General features: G+C 33.1%; 1 long non-coding RNA gene across 1 annotated transcript; it reads right to left on the bottom strand.

Moving 5' to 3' along the window:
- Positions 1–6,382: 6,382 nt before the first annotated feature.
- Positions 6,383–8,758, bottom strand: LOC132269189 (uncharacterized). The gene is made up of 2 exons (XR_009469431.1): positions 8,398–8,758; positions 6,383–7,551 (listed from the first exon to the last, which is right to left on the bottom strand). It is a non-coding gene; the product is annotated as an uncharacterized LOC132269189 (long non-coding RNA).
- Between the last annotated feature and the right edge of the window lie 8,863 nt (positions 8,759–17,621).

Raw genomic sequence — 17,621 nt, 5'->3', positions numbered from 1 at the left:
TTTTTAAAGAATAAAGTCATCAAAGAATGGAAAATTAGGACCTATCAATATGAAGCCAAAAATAAGATCTACCCATCATCTTTTACAAAGGCTATATGTTTTGAAATATTGTATTACAAGCTCAATGTGAATTTATATTGATACATTAAATAGATTTATTCTAAAATAAAATAACAGAGACCTATGCTTTTTGAAAATTTGCTCGTCTCTCTTCCATTTATTCTCATGTTAATTTACCATTTTATTTTACAAGTGTCTAGAATCTGTAACATATGTATACATGATGTATATAGTATATACATACATATATATCACTTTTTTTTTTGTAACATTATTTCTTATTAATTACCTAAAATATTACACATTTCTTGAGTATTGATTTTGCACTTCAATATATTATTGGCTCTAAGAATCAATCTTATATTTCAAATGGTTAGATGTTATGACAATGGACTTGGATCCCCTCCTATGGAGGGAATCATAGGACAAATCACGTTTCTCAAAACGTGGAGCCTAAAACTAATTAAGACAACATTTGTCCATTCATTTGAATATAATATATTCCTTTAAATACAATATATTAATTCAATTAAATTTATTTTTAGAATATTAATATAATAATACTAATTCCCAATCATAGGAAGATTGACCAAAATAATTGATCCAATTTTCTTCCTCCCTTCTCTCTCTCCAACACCTATTTAACATCATTCTGAAAATTTTATAAGCAAATGTTATACACGTTGTAATCTCCATATTGATATTTATGGTTTATCGTTTGAACAACATTATTACGGGTTTAATGTTTCAACACTATTGTTCAGGGTGAGCCCAAAAGGGAGAGAGAGATTTGTAATTTTGGTTCATACTTTTGAAACACGATAGTAATTGAATTAATATCATTACATTTAAAAGAATATATTGTATTTAAAGAATCGATTGTTGCCAACTGTGCCTCAAAATGCTCACATTTTGAGGCATAGGATTTGTCGGGTGACAGGAGGGGATCCGAATCCCATGACAAAGAATCGATTGTTGCCAACTTTGCCTCAAAATGCCCACATTTTGAGGCATAGGATTTGTCGGGTGACAGGAGGGGATCTGAATCCCATGACAACACTTTTGCATTGTGCTACTCTGTATGCAAAATATGTAGAACTTTCTTTTACTTTAATGATACTAATTAAATAATTAGTTTTAGACAAACACAATTATAAGTACCATATGGTGACAATGGTATGCAAGATTGATGGCGCACACAATATTCACAAGAATTCTAAGAGTTGAAAATGCTTTAAACCCCTTGGTTGGTGGCTTTAATTCAAGACAATTAGAAATTGCCTTCGGAAGTTTCCAATTCCTATATAAAAAGACTAGAAAGCAAAGAAGTTTGTGGTCAACTTTTGTTTGGTTTAAATTAAACAAAGAGATTTGGCCTTCCCTGTCAAGAAACCTGAAAAAGTGACATGTTAAAATAATTTTACATAATTATATACATATTTGGGGATTATTGACATTAAAGATTATAATTGTGACCTTATCCTTCTGTCTCATTGGTACTAGGAAAAGTGAAAGATTTATCCAAATACTACGGAGTAATTAACACTTGTATTAGAAGAAACATAATTCATATCACAGGCATGAAAAGTGAGTAATCAACATGTTTCCTCATGGCCTCCCTCCTAGAGAAAGATAGATTACTAATAATGGCAGACTATGCTTAATGAATATCATGGAGGACACTAAATTTGATGCATGCAATGATTAAAAACCTAAATGTTTATTCAAAAGTTGAGAAGGCGTTTGAAATAAGCCATTAGCACATATTAGCCACCAATGAATGTATTGATTGGTTTTCTTTTATTGGACTTTTAAGGTGGTTAAATCAAGGGTTCTAGGTGTCACATTCTGAATTAAAAAAAGTTTGAAGTTTAAGGCTTGCATAGCATAGTCATTTTTAGGATTTAGGATTTGGATTTCTTGGGAGTGAGTTTGGGAATTTCTTAATTTTTGTCAATTACGTCTATTCAATTGGAAGACATTTATACATATAAGTGTTAACAACCCTGTTTGTGTGTTCCCGATTTTCAAAACATGTCTACTCAATTAGAAGACATTCATACATACAAGTGTCGACAACCCTCTCCCTAGACGATGTGGGATGTCACATTATCAAGTAGGTTGCATGGTCAAAATAGGAAAATGTCTGGAAATTGATGAGTAATTTAGTGAATTCTGTCACTGTAGAAGATTGCAGGGGCACTCAAGTTAGCAAAATATGTTGAATTCAGACGAAAGGCCAAACAAATCCTTGAGGCTATCAAATAAGAGTTCCATAAAATGATATAGAGAAATAGATAAAGACTGCAAAAGTGATAAAAACTCTCATTACAAGTTTGGCCCTTTAGCCACCACCTAATTTACTCTCCAAACTAAAACAAACAATCTATTAAGAAAGAAACAATGACATCATTGACCTGTTTTATATACTCATATGGTGTTTCTGCTTCATCCTTTTCTTGACTGTCTATACTAACGGTCAGACTCGCAAGAGATTTTTTTTTTTTATTTTTATTTTATAGAAACACACTTGGTTTGAATTTCCTGCTCCTGCCCAATGATGAATGTTCTTTTCTTGATTTTTTTGTTCGTGTGATTAGGGAGTATTTCCATACCAATGTTAAACCTTCTATTTTAATTTTTAATTTATATATATTGTCTGAAGATTGATGGATGATGGATGAACAATGGTGAATCTTTGTTTCCTTTTTCTTTTCTGTTCTTTTGGATTATTATATATAGATATTAGTTAACCAAAATTCCCTGTTCCTTTCCTGTATTAAATTCCACGTAGCTTCTCTGTTTTTGATTTTTTATGCTTGTCATGTATTGGTTAATTGGATGGTTTGATGCTTTTGCCTTCGCTAGAGGTGGTTGTAGTGCAGTGGTGGTGTGCGTTTTTTGGTTGTACTCGGTGTCCTTCTCTCACTATGCAGGATTAAGTACTAATTGACTTACCCCAAATAGGAGCTGTTAACAATCAGAAGGTGATTCTTGGCCAACTTTCATCGTATTTCTTTGACAATCTGAAATATCCCTTAGTATGGGTTCTGGGTTACTTATTTAATTTATTTAGTTGGAAAGATTAGTGTCTACTTGTATATAAATCTCAAACAGATTAGGTGAAAAGGGTCTGTACTCTCAAAGGTTGATATGAATTACTTGTTTATTGGCTTTTGATTTGGTGGGGGAAAGATGATTATATTCTGTAGAGAATAGCTTCTGGAGAATTTGTCGTCACTTGATTCCCCAATCTTTAATGTGGGTTCTGGAATACTCATAATTTAGCTGTATTATATTTTGATGCGGAACATGAGTAGCTTATTGTAAATGAACTCCAAATGGGAATAATGAAGTATTGGTTTTTGTTTCTGAAGGTTGTGATTTCCCATGCCATTTTGATGTGTGTTACAGATTCTGGAGAATTTGTCGTCACTTGATTCCCCAATCTTTAATGTGGGTTCTGGAATACTCATAATTTAGCTGTATTATATTTTGATGCGGAACATGAGTAGCTTATTGTAAATGAACTCCAAATGGGAATAATGAAGTATTGGTTTTTGTTTCTGAAGGTTGTGATTTCCCATGCCATTTTGATGTGTGTTACAGATTCTTTTGAGAGTAACTGCTGTAGCATTTTTTTTTTCTTCTGATCTTCATTTATAAATGACCTCTAGCCGTTAGTTGCTGCACATTTATGCCATCAATAAGCTTCTGCTAGCTTTGCTAGCTTATACAGAGCTGAAACATCAAATGCACCTTATTTATCAGGTGAGCTGAACCTAGTTTGACATGCTCCTCAAAAAACTTGTTTGCTTGTTTACCCTGTTGAATCATGTAGATTGTTAATGCAACACACTATATTGTGGTGAAATTGTTGCATAAGCGAAGTAATGGGATGTGGTGAAATTGTTGCAAAAGCGATGTAATGGGATTCAACACAGGAGGGGACATATTTTTCAATTGATCGACTTCCTTTATTTTTCAGGTGGTAGTTAAGAAAAACACAACAATGGGGGAAAAAGCTTCCGGAAGGCGAACAAAATCAAAAATTCAAAGGTTGGGGAGGCTGCGCAAAGCAGCTGGAAAGTCCATCACCCCAGGCCATGGAGCTGCTGCTGCTGCTCCTGTGCTGCTCCTGTCCATGAACCCGCTCCTGCACTTCCAGGCCATGGAGCCGCTGCTGCTTGGGGCCTTTTGGCCACTGTTGTGTGTCTTGTTGCATTTGCACTGACGTTGTCTTCTGTTTTCCAGTCCATAGATGACCGCAGAGCTTAGATTCTTCTTTAGATTTGTGTTTCACTATGTTATTTGCACTATAGCTTCTGTGAGATATTGGTTTAAGTCTGTGAGATCTTGGTTAAAGTCTCCATGACTCGAACCCTGCATTTTTCTTCTATTTTTCTTCTAAATGGATTATGTTTGCATTGTGTGCCTCTTCGATATATGTATGGTATATCTGTGCAAGTTTCACTTTGTTATTTGCACAATAGCTTTTCTTTATTTTATTTTATTTTATTATATATATAATGTGTGAAAAAGGAAATTTCAAAGTGTACAAGATCTTGGGGTTCCAACAGCATTCAAAGTGGTGATGATGCAAGGCATGTAGATGGCTCCCCATTTTGGGACCTCAAACTTCGGGAACCAAAATGGTCAATGGAAGCACAATGCAGTAAAAGAAGAAAGTGACCATATGAGCTATGATCTTGAGAACGAAGAAGCTGCTGTAGATCACATATACCTGCTTCCAAAAACGTAATTTCTGCAGCAATATAAAAATAAGAGATTGAATTCCTTATATTTCCGGGGAAAAAAAAAAATTAAAGAACAATTTAACAATTTAATTCCTTGTGAAAACTTCTGTGTAGCATGGGTATAAGATATCTAAATGTAGCATGAAGAATAAAATAAAATCTTAATTTGGTGGTTGAGAACACACATATATATAGAGGGGAAAAAAACGCGGGAACCTCACAAACACCATGTGTTGGCCAATGTGAAATCCAAGTTGTTCATTACCTCTGTTTTCTCAGCAACCAAATGGAATTTAAGATTTTAATTCAAGCTGAACTTTCAATTCATTCAAGTACAACAACACATTTCTAAAAATGTAGAAATAATAAGTTGGCATACATTGTAATAAGTTGGAAAAAAAAAAATTAAAGAACAATTTAACAATTTAATTCCTTGTGAAAACTTCTGTGTTGGAGAAGGGTGTAAAACTTTGTAAACAAGGAGGCTGAAGATGATTTAGGAGCTGGGAGCTTGTGTGAAAACTTCTGTGTTGGGGAATTTTGGAGAAGAAGAAGAATGGGTATAAGATATCTAAATGTAGCATGAAGAATAAAATAAAATCTTAATTTGGTGGTTGAGAACACACATATATATAGAGGGGAAAAAAACGCGGGAACCTCACAAACACCATGTGTTGGCCAATGTGAAATCCAAGTTGTTCATTACCTCTGTTTTCTCAGCAACCAAATGGAATTTAAGATTTTAATTCAAGCTGAACTTTCAATTCATTCAAGTACAACAACACATTTCTAAAAATGTAGAAATAATAAGTTGGCATACATTGTAAAAAGTAGCAAAGATTATACATGAATCGAAACACGAAGCAAGAAGCATATATAGGATAGAAATATATGTGATTTATATGATTTGTAGGAATGGTGATGATGACCTTGTATGACATATGCTGCACAAACTAGGGTGAAGGGTAGCTAAAATAGGGTAAATTGATGATTGTTTCATTATATATATTGTAAGGATGAGAGAAAGAGAGAGGATTGTGGTCAAATAATGACAATTGGACTGCCAAAATGTCCAGTGCTGAGTAGAACACACCAACTGACAAATTTCATATTTGAGCAACTCATGGTATTTTTGAATTTTTCTTAGAATTACAAAAATACCCACCAAGTTGTCTGCATTTTACATAGCAACGTGGTCTTATTTTTGACATTTTTCTAGGTTAAAATAGGGTTTCTGGCTAAGAATCATTCGTATGCTTCTCCGTGTGCAGAGTTTTTTCACCTAGTCCTTTCACAAAAAAAGAGAAAAAAAAGGTTAATTATCTTGCAGATTCTTATATTTTTATAATTATTTTTCACTGCTTTCAGATTCTTATATAAATAAATTGATAAATGGACCTTACATTATTGTCTTCTCGGGGTTTAAAACAAGCGTGATGATAGGAATTTACTTTATATTTGGGGAATATAAAGGATAGTACAAATTTTGGTAATAATAATGTAGGGTCATGTACAAAAAAACAATCTCAAGTTTTAATTTGGTGCAATTAAGTCCCTCAGGCACATTTAAAATCAAACTTGACTAAAGTACCCTTAGTCAACAATTTTATAAAATATATAAAAATACAAAATTTTGTAAAAAGACTAAAAAGGACAATAAACAGTGACTCGTTTTGCACACCACCACCTCTTGTCTATTCATCCTCCATACCACCACCGCAAAGCTCCACAATAGCCACCATTTCTCTCTATTCTCTACCACCAAGGCCACCAACCCCATATTATCTCTCCTTTTTTACAAATCACAAACCTTAATTTTCACTATATATATATATATATATATATATATATATATATATATATATTATGTATTTTGGGGATCCTACCACCGTTACCACCATTTCTCCGAGCTTCCTTGAATTGATCAACCTCCTTTTCTAACCTATTACACTTTAGGGGCATCTTCTTCACCAAACAATACGTCGATTTCGAACCCTAGGGTTTGTGGAATTTTGTGAATCAATTCGGACTGATTTGATCTTCATCGGATTGTGGTGACGAAGACCTACCCTTCTTCTTCTTCAACTATTGCAATGAGCCCAAAGACCCACCACCTATAATCAAACTATAAATGACGAAGACCACTTCCATGATCGGGGTGCTAATCGGCGATTCCCTAAGACGGTTCACCGATGTGGCCGTCGGCAGTAAATTACTCACCATCGCGGTTCTGCTGGAGAAGGAATATTGATCTATGTGCCGGGGATCAAAATCTCAAATAAGCCTTGACCACTCCCGCAGCTAGAGTCCACCTTCCATGGCCATTTCGACATACTCTCTCTATCTGCAAAGGTGCTCCCCAATACGCAAATCTTCGATCTACGGCGAAGATAGGTCGTCTTACCCACGATGGCGAAACTGATGATGTCACGACCCGAAAATTCTCATAAAATGCTTTGATACCATTTAGTCCAAATATCATAGTTACAGTCCAAAAAATTATGGTTAAGATCAAAAGTCCATGTCTTACAACGTTTAGACAACTTATATTAAAGTTATTGCCCATGAATATAATTACAATAACAAGAGTCCATAAGTCTCTATATCGAATATAAAAAAGTAAGATTTTACAAAAAAAAAAAATGATGGGACTTAGATACAAAAATAGCAAAATGATCCTCTAATCCAAATTAGGCTTGTGGTGGAACGTCACCCGCCACTTCTTTCACATGTCCTGAAAAATGTTAAATAATAGGCTGAGCATAAAGCTCAGTAGATAGTGCCTAAGACACACCTCTTGTTACCCCATGAATCCAAACAATAAATAGAAATAAAGGAAATAGGATTATACTATACCGAGGAAGAATATAATACAATTTGAAGGCTAAAAACAAATAATGTCGTGCTATGAAATGCAACGACGTACTATGTCGCTCCCATTTCAAAATCACTTTCATTCATCACTTTTCAAACTGTTAATGTAACCTGTCCTTCGATACCCCCTTGGCGACATGAAAGAATGATTGGCCACTGTCCCAGACTCTTGGTAGCCTCGCGGCGTCATTTGGGGCCCAGATAGCTCAACCACGCTAGGGGTTTACCCTAGTTCCCTCTAGATCACATTAACCCCACGGACCCTCGGTACCCCCTTGACGTCCAGGTTTTCACAAAATCTTTTTATCAAATCTTTTTCCCAAAATTATTTTCTTTCTTTTTTAAATCATTTTCCCATTTTTTCCCAATGCTTATGCATGAATGTATTATACCATTTCATGTTATGTCAATTCTCATAATCATACATTTAATTCAAGTCCAAACCACTTAGCATGCATTACAAGAATTTCCAAAAAAAAAAAATTACAAAATGCTTACATTCATCAATAATCAAATATAGTAAACATTTAGAACATGAAATTAATTTATACAAGCATACAATTTTAACTAAACATATAGCCACATACTTCATTTACAATAATCTAATCATTTTAGAAAAAATTCAACTTAAATTGGCATGCTAAACAATAATTCAAGATGGAAACTCACAAAGGAATAAGAAATTTCATAAATTAGGAACCCCTACCCTGAAAAAGAATTTTCCTCACTAGATCATCAAAGCTTCAAGCCTCCAGCCTCCTCTGTAACCTCGGACCTCTCTCTGTCCTCAAACTCTCAGCTCACTCTCTGCAAACTCTCGTCTCTCTCTGTGAACTCTCGATTTATTGTGTGATTTCAATATCATTCACTCTTTGTATCATTCCCAAAGTCACAAGATACACAATATACATATAGGCAATATTCCACCAATAGAACAACCCTCACCACACAAATCCACAAATAGCCCAGGTGAAAGGACAAAGCTAAAGGAATTTTGGCCAAACAATTCCTAGCCGTGGGTCCTGCAATCACAATCACCTTTTTCTTATCATTTAATTTCGCAGATGCACCATACTAATCTCTATCTTCTCTTTAGCATACATAATATATATATTACAAAACCAATTCAACCTCATTTAAATAACTCCAAGTGGGCCCCATCAAACCATCAATATGATCACAATTTCTTTTCCTTCAATCACATTTCGGCAGAACCCATGTTGCCTCTTTATCTCCTCTGAAACTATAAAATACAATATACATTATATATTCTAATACAACAAAAACCAAATCAACACCTAAACATCATTTAAGTGGGACCCGAAACAAAAAATCATTTCCATTATTCTTTGCATTTTCGGCTGCCACATTTTCCTTCATAAATCCATTAGACATTATATATATATATATATATATTTATAATGTAACACAAATGAATTTCAATTGGATAAATCTTCAAAAAAAAAATTAAATAATCAACCTTGACTAAAAAATCATGAAATAAAAATTAAAATCTTAAAAATTCAAGTTGTCACAAACGATTAGGGTTTTGTGGCAAGGAGCACCGTTGGTATTGATGAATGGCTCTTAGGGTTTGATTGGAACCAATACGAATCTTTGCATCAAGATCCAACCACCTCTAATCCACAACCCACAAGCCATTGATACTGCCGGTGGTACCTTGATTTGCAGCCGCCGTGTATGTGTATGTGTGTGTGTGTGTGTATATATATATATATATATATATATATATATAGATGAGATTGTGTGTGTGTGTATAGATATATATGTGTGTGTTTATATATATATAGATGAGATTAATTGGTGGAGTTGAGGGGTGAATTGTAATACCCCTAATTTTAAAAGGATAGTCTCGGTATTTATTTATTTATTTTTATTGTATTTTTTTAATTGTTTAATTGATTATTTGACTAATTGTTTATGTGTTTAATTGAATTAAGTGTTACTTGATTAATTGACTACTTATCTATGTGTTATTTGTATTTTGTCTAGGTGTTATTTGTATTATTTGTTTAATTAGATTGGGTGCTTAAATGATGTATTTGATTAATTGTAATTAATTGTAAATTAAATGATTAAATGTTTTATTTTATTTTATTTTATGGTTATGGTTAGTGGTAATGGGCTAACTAATTGGGTCCCATAAACTACTTGGATAGAAGGTTGGATGGGTATGGATAATTACCCATGGATAGTTGTATATGTATATATATAGATATATATGTATATACATATATATAAAAAGGAAAGTAATTTATTAATATTATAGTAACTTTAGTATTAATAAATAATCTGATGTATATATTTTATATATTTATATAATAAGGATATACATATATTTTATACGTAACATGTTTTAAGTTACCTTTTTAATATTATGATAACTTTAGTATAAATAAATAATCTGATGTATATATTTTATTTATTTAATGAGGATATAGATAGATTATATACGTAACATGTTTTAAGTTACCTTTTAATATTATGGTAACTTTAGTATTAATAAATAATCTAATGTATATATTTTATTTAATTAATAAGGATATACATAGATTATATACGTAACATATTTTAAGTTACCTTTTTAATATTTTCATTTTTTATTTTTCTTTATTAAGTTGACTTGGATTGGGAAAAGGGTTAGGGTTATTTTATTTAGCCTATAAATATATAGCTATAGGTTGTAAAAAGGGGTTAGAAATATTCACGTAATATATACTAGAGAGATAGTGTTAGAGAGGGAAGGAGGAAAAGGAAGGAATGAGGAGAAAAATTCTGTAGAGAGAAGATCAAGGAAGAAGAAGTTTAACTTTCGATCCGAAAGTTTAGGGCAAGTTCTTCTTCTATCTCTTTCTTTTTGATTCGTGTTTCTGTACATGCCTAGGAAATTCCAGGATTTATTAAACATATAAAATTAAATAATTATGCATGTTTAATTGGGTTAGAACATAGGTTTTATGAAATTAGTTCATATTTGTTCTTGTGTTATGAATTGATAAAATGCATGATTTTGATTTGATTTCTTATGTAAATTTTTACATGTTTAAATTATGTATTTTTCATATCTGTGAAATGATGGAACGTAGAAACATGCCTAGGATTCCTGAACATTAGATAGGGACTAGGTTTGGGTTTTAATAAATTTAAATAGACTCAATCATAATGATGCTTGCTATTTGAATGTTTTAAACAAACGAATGGATTTAATCTTTTAAAATATTTTAGCAATTGAGATTAAATGTGTAGGATGAATTGGATATAGAGAATCCTTATTTAACGGTATAATAAAATATCATCATGTATAAGATTCAGTTTGTGTAGGACATATGATATAGGAAGTTTAAAGAAATAATAAGTCATTCCTATTATGTGTAACTTGATATCATATTTATCATAGTTATTTATGGAATGTTTGATGTATTTCCTTAATTGTTACACCAATTGTTGGATTGTGTGGTTTAATGCACCGGTATGGGACAGTGGCATTCTAGGGATGGATTAACTTATCAGTTAAGTCTTACCTATTTTATATAAGGGAATGGATTAACTAAAATGTTAAGTCCTACTTATATTTAAGTCAGGTCAGCTGAACAAGTTGAATGACTTATGGAGGATTAATTTATTATATAAGAGAATGGATTAACTAAAATGTTAAGTCCTACTTATATTCAAGTCAGGTTAGCTGAACAAGTTGAATGACTTATGGAGGATTAATTTATACTGGATAGGATGGTTACTAGATTATATATATATAAGTATGGTGCCATGATATGAGCTTGAGTCTCAGGATCAATGGTTAGGGCGCGTATATCGCCAGGGATGTGTAGCTAGATATAGTGTAGTTGTGTACTTTGGTAGGTCTAGGTACTCATGCCCACTATATGTGCGTTTTGCATGTTACCTACTATTCAGGTTGAGACAACCCTATAGTCTAGTGAGGTTCCTTTAGTGTGTATATATATATATACGAACTACTAGTTACTGTTGGATTGACTAGGATGTATACGTGTATCGGATCTCTGCTTGGACTGTAGTAGAGTAGAACTTGTTTGTGGGTCTGACCCATCATTATTTTTCAGGTGTTCGTCATGAGTAGAGGTTGTTCGTGCTGAGCGAGGATCAGTCTACTTCATTCTTCCGATGCTACATAGGAGTTCCTTTATGATTCAGTTTCCTGTTTTAGATTACTGTCATTTGTTTAGTTTGAATTTTCTAGGGGTCCACACAGTATGGATTCTCGAGTTGTATTTTGGAGGATCAGTTGTATCAGAAGAGTTTATTAATTAATGGAAATATATTATGAGGTTTATTATTAGATTATTATTTTAGTTTCTTATCAGCATTTTATTTATTCTTCTTTATTCTTTTGTACTCTGTGTTCGTTTATTATCAATTTGTTTTGATATCCTCGGGTATTCGGGCGTGGGCCTGGCCAACCCGCATTCGGAAATCCGGGGGTATCACATGAATGGTGTGAGAGGAAGAGGTTGTACCATCAAGCGATGGTTGAAGAAAAAGAAGACGATTGTGGGAGGAGAGTTGGTGGCAGAGAGTAGAGAAAGAAGGATGGGCATTTTCAAAAGACTAAAAGGGTAAAATGGGTATTACAGCAATAATTTATTTCAGATTTCTGACAAAGGAATAATTTTGTACAATTTCAAAAGATTAGGAGTGCCTATTGTACACTTTTTCAAATAGGGGGTTAAAATGCTACTCAAAGTATACTTGAGGGGTTTTTTTGAACTTACCCCTAATAATGTACTAACCAAACGCAAAATCAATTGAAATCGTGTCTTAGTTTATCATAATTAGTAATAACTAGTAAGTATTAGTTTACCATATTAACGAATTGATGTAACCCTAGGTAGCATGGTTTGATTATTATTAATTTTAGGGATTTTTTTTTTTTTTTTTTTAATTATGTGTATTGATTGTATGATTATGAGTAATTGACTTAGTTGTACTGTGCAATTGGGTTTTAATGATTATAATCAGTTTTAATAAAATTAATCTTTTATTATATAATTTATTTTATTATAATTTAATTCAAAAAATTTTATTGTGCGAGATTGGCGGTTAAGGGCTTCTCGTAGGAGTAGTGATCATGCAATGGTACTTAACAAATGCGTGAATGAATGTTTTGATAATTTATGAAAAACGAGTTGTACTATACTCTAGATTAGAGTAGTTAGGTAAAAAATTCGTGCCAACCGAATATGAGTTATAACTTAGTATTTATTCATAAATATCTTCTTAATTGAATTAAAGTGTGATTGTAGCCACTTGGTTCCCGAATATGCATAATTATGAATTCCTTATAGTTGAGACAATTGACTATGGTACGAGGTTAGTGATGAAATCAATACCCTATGTCCCTTATCTCTTGATTTCTCTTTTTAGTAGCTCAGTTTATTTTTTATTTTTATTTTGTTTGCAATTTAGAAATGAAAAACATCAATTTTTTTTTTCTTTCCTAGTTGTAACTCACACACGTGCCTCTACTGATATTTGAATCCCTGACCTCCCTTTGAGAAGTATAAACTTGGTACCGCTAAGCCACAGATCTGTTGGTACATCAAAATTCTTCTTCTCTTAAATAAAATTAGTAATTAATTTTATACTTAACAATCCACCACAATTCTTGAGATTCCAAACACTTAATATAGTCCTATCATATAAGGATTCGTTCTATTGCGAGTGATTTATCATTAAAAATACACATCATCCATATTACCGAATTGGTGATACTATGTTTTGGTACTATAGCGGGGAACTAAAACAAATTTGTAACTTTTCTAAAACAAATTTTCGTTACCAAATATGGTTCCAATTTGGTAACGAAAACACTCTTACAACAAAATGGCAATACAAAAAACATAACCTCTAAAACATATCACATGCCAAACGGGCCCCAAGTGTCAAATATTGGGTTTGCAAAGTTTGTAACTTCGAGAATAGTTTTCTATTTTAAAAAAATCTGAAAACAAAAAATTGTATAAAAACTTTATTTGATTCAGTTTTCTAAAAATTCAGTTATAAAAATGTCTGATTTTAAAAGACTGTCTTTTATAATTATTTAAAAATAATTTCCTATTCTCTCAATTTTTTATAACAATTTTTAAAGTTACAAACTAAATAGACCGATTATTTTTCTATATTAATTTTACTGCTTGGTTTTTAGGAAAACACTTTTTACCCCTGTATCTTCTTTGGTGCGTTTTAAGGACCGTACAATTCAATACATTTAAATAAACAATACAAAAGTTATGTAATGAATTTAAATGGATAATATAATAATTTAAAATTAACAATGAATACTTATATAAATGGTTAAATGATTTGATTTTAATGTATTATTTCTGCATTTTTTGGATTTAAATCTGTTAATGAGAGTTACAATGTTATTGCCTCTTCATGGAGTCCACTGCACTAACTACTTTAAGGTACACACAGACGTCAATTCAGTGCACGTACAAAAGTTATATAATTCAAGTGGAGTCTATTAAACTAAAGGATAAAACTAATTAAGGAGAGCATAAATAATTAAGAATATACATTTCAAAGTTATCAAATTTTAAAACATTTAGATTAAAAAAAAAAATTGAAAAAAAAAAAAACGTAAAGTGAAAATATGAAATACATGCGAGATCTGTGCCAAATCCAGGAACAGAATCTCTGCCAAACACAGTAGAGTAGTACACAAGCCATACTTTTCTAACATATGTCTAAACCCTACAAGACCTAGAAATTCTATAGGATACCAATTTTAATATCATATTATGTTTCATAGATAATTAATCATACACACTAGAACTTATGTGTCTCAGAGAAATAGTTTCATTCAAGTTCTACAACATGAAAACAGTTTCATTTAACTTATAACAAACATTTGTACGTGTTGCTTTTTGTTGCTTCATGTTGCTTTTTGTTGCTTCATGTTGTAGAAATAAACTAAAATATTTTCCAATGCTTCATGTTGCTTTTTGTTGTACCGTCACCTTTTTTACATGCAATGATAATAATAATAATAATAATTTATTTTTGAGCATAAAACTTCAATATTAGAACCTGAATTAAAACATAACGTTGTTTCCAAGCATGAATTTTTGTCATCTATCGTTTTTGTTCTCATTGTGTTTCCATATATTTTTCTAAAACATTCATGTTTCCAAGTCAACCAAGATTGCCACTCCAAAATATGAAAACAATAACTCACATCAGTTCACCGATCGTCTTTAAGGGTGATATAACCACGACGGCTTCTATTTTACAGAAAATAGACTTCTACTAGACGAGTTGGAAGCATAAAATTTCTTTGCTACAAATATAAATGCAATTTCAGCTTGACAAAGACATGCATAGACTTAAAACCATTTGGTTATCTATGCGTGACAGGTTGGTGGAAATTGTTACAAATAATTAGTTATTTGTGGATGGGTAAGAACTGTTATAAATAATTAGTTATTTGTGGATGGGTAAGAACTGTTATAAATAATTAGTTATTTGGTGGCGGATGAATGGAAACTATTACAAATAATTAGTCATTTGTGACCCATAATAGTTTATTATTACTGTTTTCCTTTCTTCTATTATTTAGTTAATATTATATTATTGGAATTTTTTTATTGTCTTAATTAATGTTGTTTAAATTACAAATATTGATTATCTCATCCTTGTATTCTGTTTATTTTAAATTCATTTTTGATATATATTGTAAATGTTGTATTCTAAATATTCAATTTATGTTTATGTCATTAAATGATACCTTTTTCAATATAATTTGATGTGTTAAATATTCATTTTTTAAAAAAATATATATATATATATATATATTTTTTTTTCTTGGTTTATTTATTTAGTAGGAAAATACATTTTATCTTTTGATAAGTACAACGGGATTTCAGATTTGATAGAATCAGGAAGGAATAGATTTGTCGCTATTTGAAAAAGTTAGAAAAATAGAGATTAAACCTCCATTTCATTCCCCTCTCCCGTCACATCCGTCTCTAGACACTAGTCGGCGTTCCATCCCTAAGGTTTCTACTTCCAAACCCAAAGTCATAGCCACTACATCCACCAACCCAAGGGTCCCAAATTCTACCTTCACTCAAAAACCAGCTCCCACTAACCTGAAGAAACCAGTTTCACAGGGCAAATCTCATGTCTCTACTAAGGATCTCTTTTATAAGCCCAGGTTAGCGGAAGTCTCTCAACCAGGTCCTAGACCTCCTACTGTCACTGGTGCTACCAAGGAGAAAATCATACGATCACTGCAGCAAGATAAACTCCTTAATTCCCGTAACAAGGCCATCGATGACATCGTCTACTTGCCCAAAGGTATTGATGCAGCTGTAATGGATTCCTCGAAAGCTGAACTTTTATTTGAGGTTGCAAGACGTGGACGCCTCTTGCAGGAGAAGGACGAGGAGCTTCAACGCGTATGGAAAAGGTACTTGTTGTATCCAATGAGATTTCTTCCCTCAGAGACTCTGGCCATTTCTTGAGCTCTTCCATTTCACCGGAGATCCAAGCTGAGAATACGTCTCACGCGCCACCTGATTCACATGTGGTTCCACCCACTGACCCATCACTGTCTCAGTCAAAGGTCTCACAGGTTTCAAATTTAAATTTGGATTTGACATCACCTTTTCCGGATATTGTGGCTTTAACCCTAACGACTACTCACGTCCATATGCACACTTCCCAAATTTCTCCACATGAAAGTGTACAACCAACTACATCTTTCTCATTCCAAACCAACCACGTTGACCAACTTCCGGTTACATTTCAACAAGATTGTTTCTCTTCCCTCATTGACCATCACCAAGGAGTTTTGCCAACTTCAGAAGCAACCAAATCTCATATTTCACCTGCTACTAGTATTTTGGACAGTCCTATCAATGAGGGCTCTACCCAAGTTCCAAAAGCGTGGTCTTCGGTGGCCCAATCAGTTGATGCAGGTTGGCAGTTAAAGTTCTTTGAGCCATCTTGTATTGACAACAACCTTCTTGTTCTTGAGCCGCCAGAAGAGGTTGAAGATTCTGGAGCATTGTTTTTGAAGAAATGTCTGGTTGGACGATTTGGGAGAAGAATGCCATTCAGGGAAGTTTCCATGTCTGCTAATAAGCTTTGAAAGGATAAAGGCCTGCAGAATGTTACTATGAATACAGAGGGCTACTTCTTCTTCAGGTTTGACAGTGAGGAAAGCTGTAGAAGGGTGCTATCTGGAGGGCAATTGGTTCTTGGCAGGTAAACTAATTTCTCTCTCTCCTTGGCAACAGGATACTACACATACCCGTGCTCCACCATCCACACTTTCCCTATGGATAAAATTCTACAATGTTCCTCTGTCTCTTTGGTCTCCCAAGGGTCTTAGCTATGTGGCTAGGGCGATTGGTAAGCCCAAGTTTGTTGACAGTAAAACTCAAGATAGAAGTAGAATTGATTTTGCAAAAGTTTGTGTAGAGATCACCCCCCAATCCTCCTTACCAGCCTTCTTCCTGGTTCGAACTAAGGGTAACAGACTTGTCAAAATCAGAGCTCACTATCCATGGAAGCCGTTGTGTTGTACAGTTTGCTCTACATTTGGACACTCCACTTCAAAATGTGAGAGAGTCAATAAGAAAAGGACTAACCATGATTCTTGCTCCAACCCTCAGAATTGGCAATTGGTCACTAGGAAGAACAATGGTTCTACATGTCACCCAATCCCCAACCCTTTCTCATCTAATCCATCTAAATTTAGCTCTGATGTGGCCACCACCTCCAAAGATATTCCAGATGCAGCTTTGGTGTCCACAGTGGGTGATCTTTCCTCACATAAGTTTGATAATGAGGTTAGAGGTACTGATACTAATGGAGATTTAACAGCAACACATAGTGATGGAATTGAGGCTATTAACTTCATTT

This window comes from Cornus florida, unplaced genomic scaffold (genome assembly GCF_030987335.1).
Source record: "Cornus florida cultivar Cherokee Brave unplaced genomic scaffold, ASM3098733v1 CherokeeBrave_3.0.0_Hap2_Chr08, whole genome shotgun sequence".
Taxonomy (NCBI): Eukaryota; Viridiplantae; Streptophyta; class Magnoliopsida; order Cornales; family Cornaceae; genus Cornus; species Cornus florida.
Note: the sequence above shows the minus strand (reverse complement) of the source record. Positions and strands in the feature narration are given on the sequence as shown.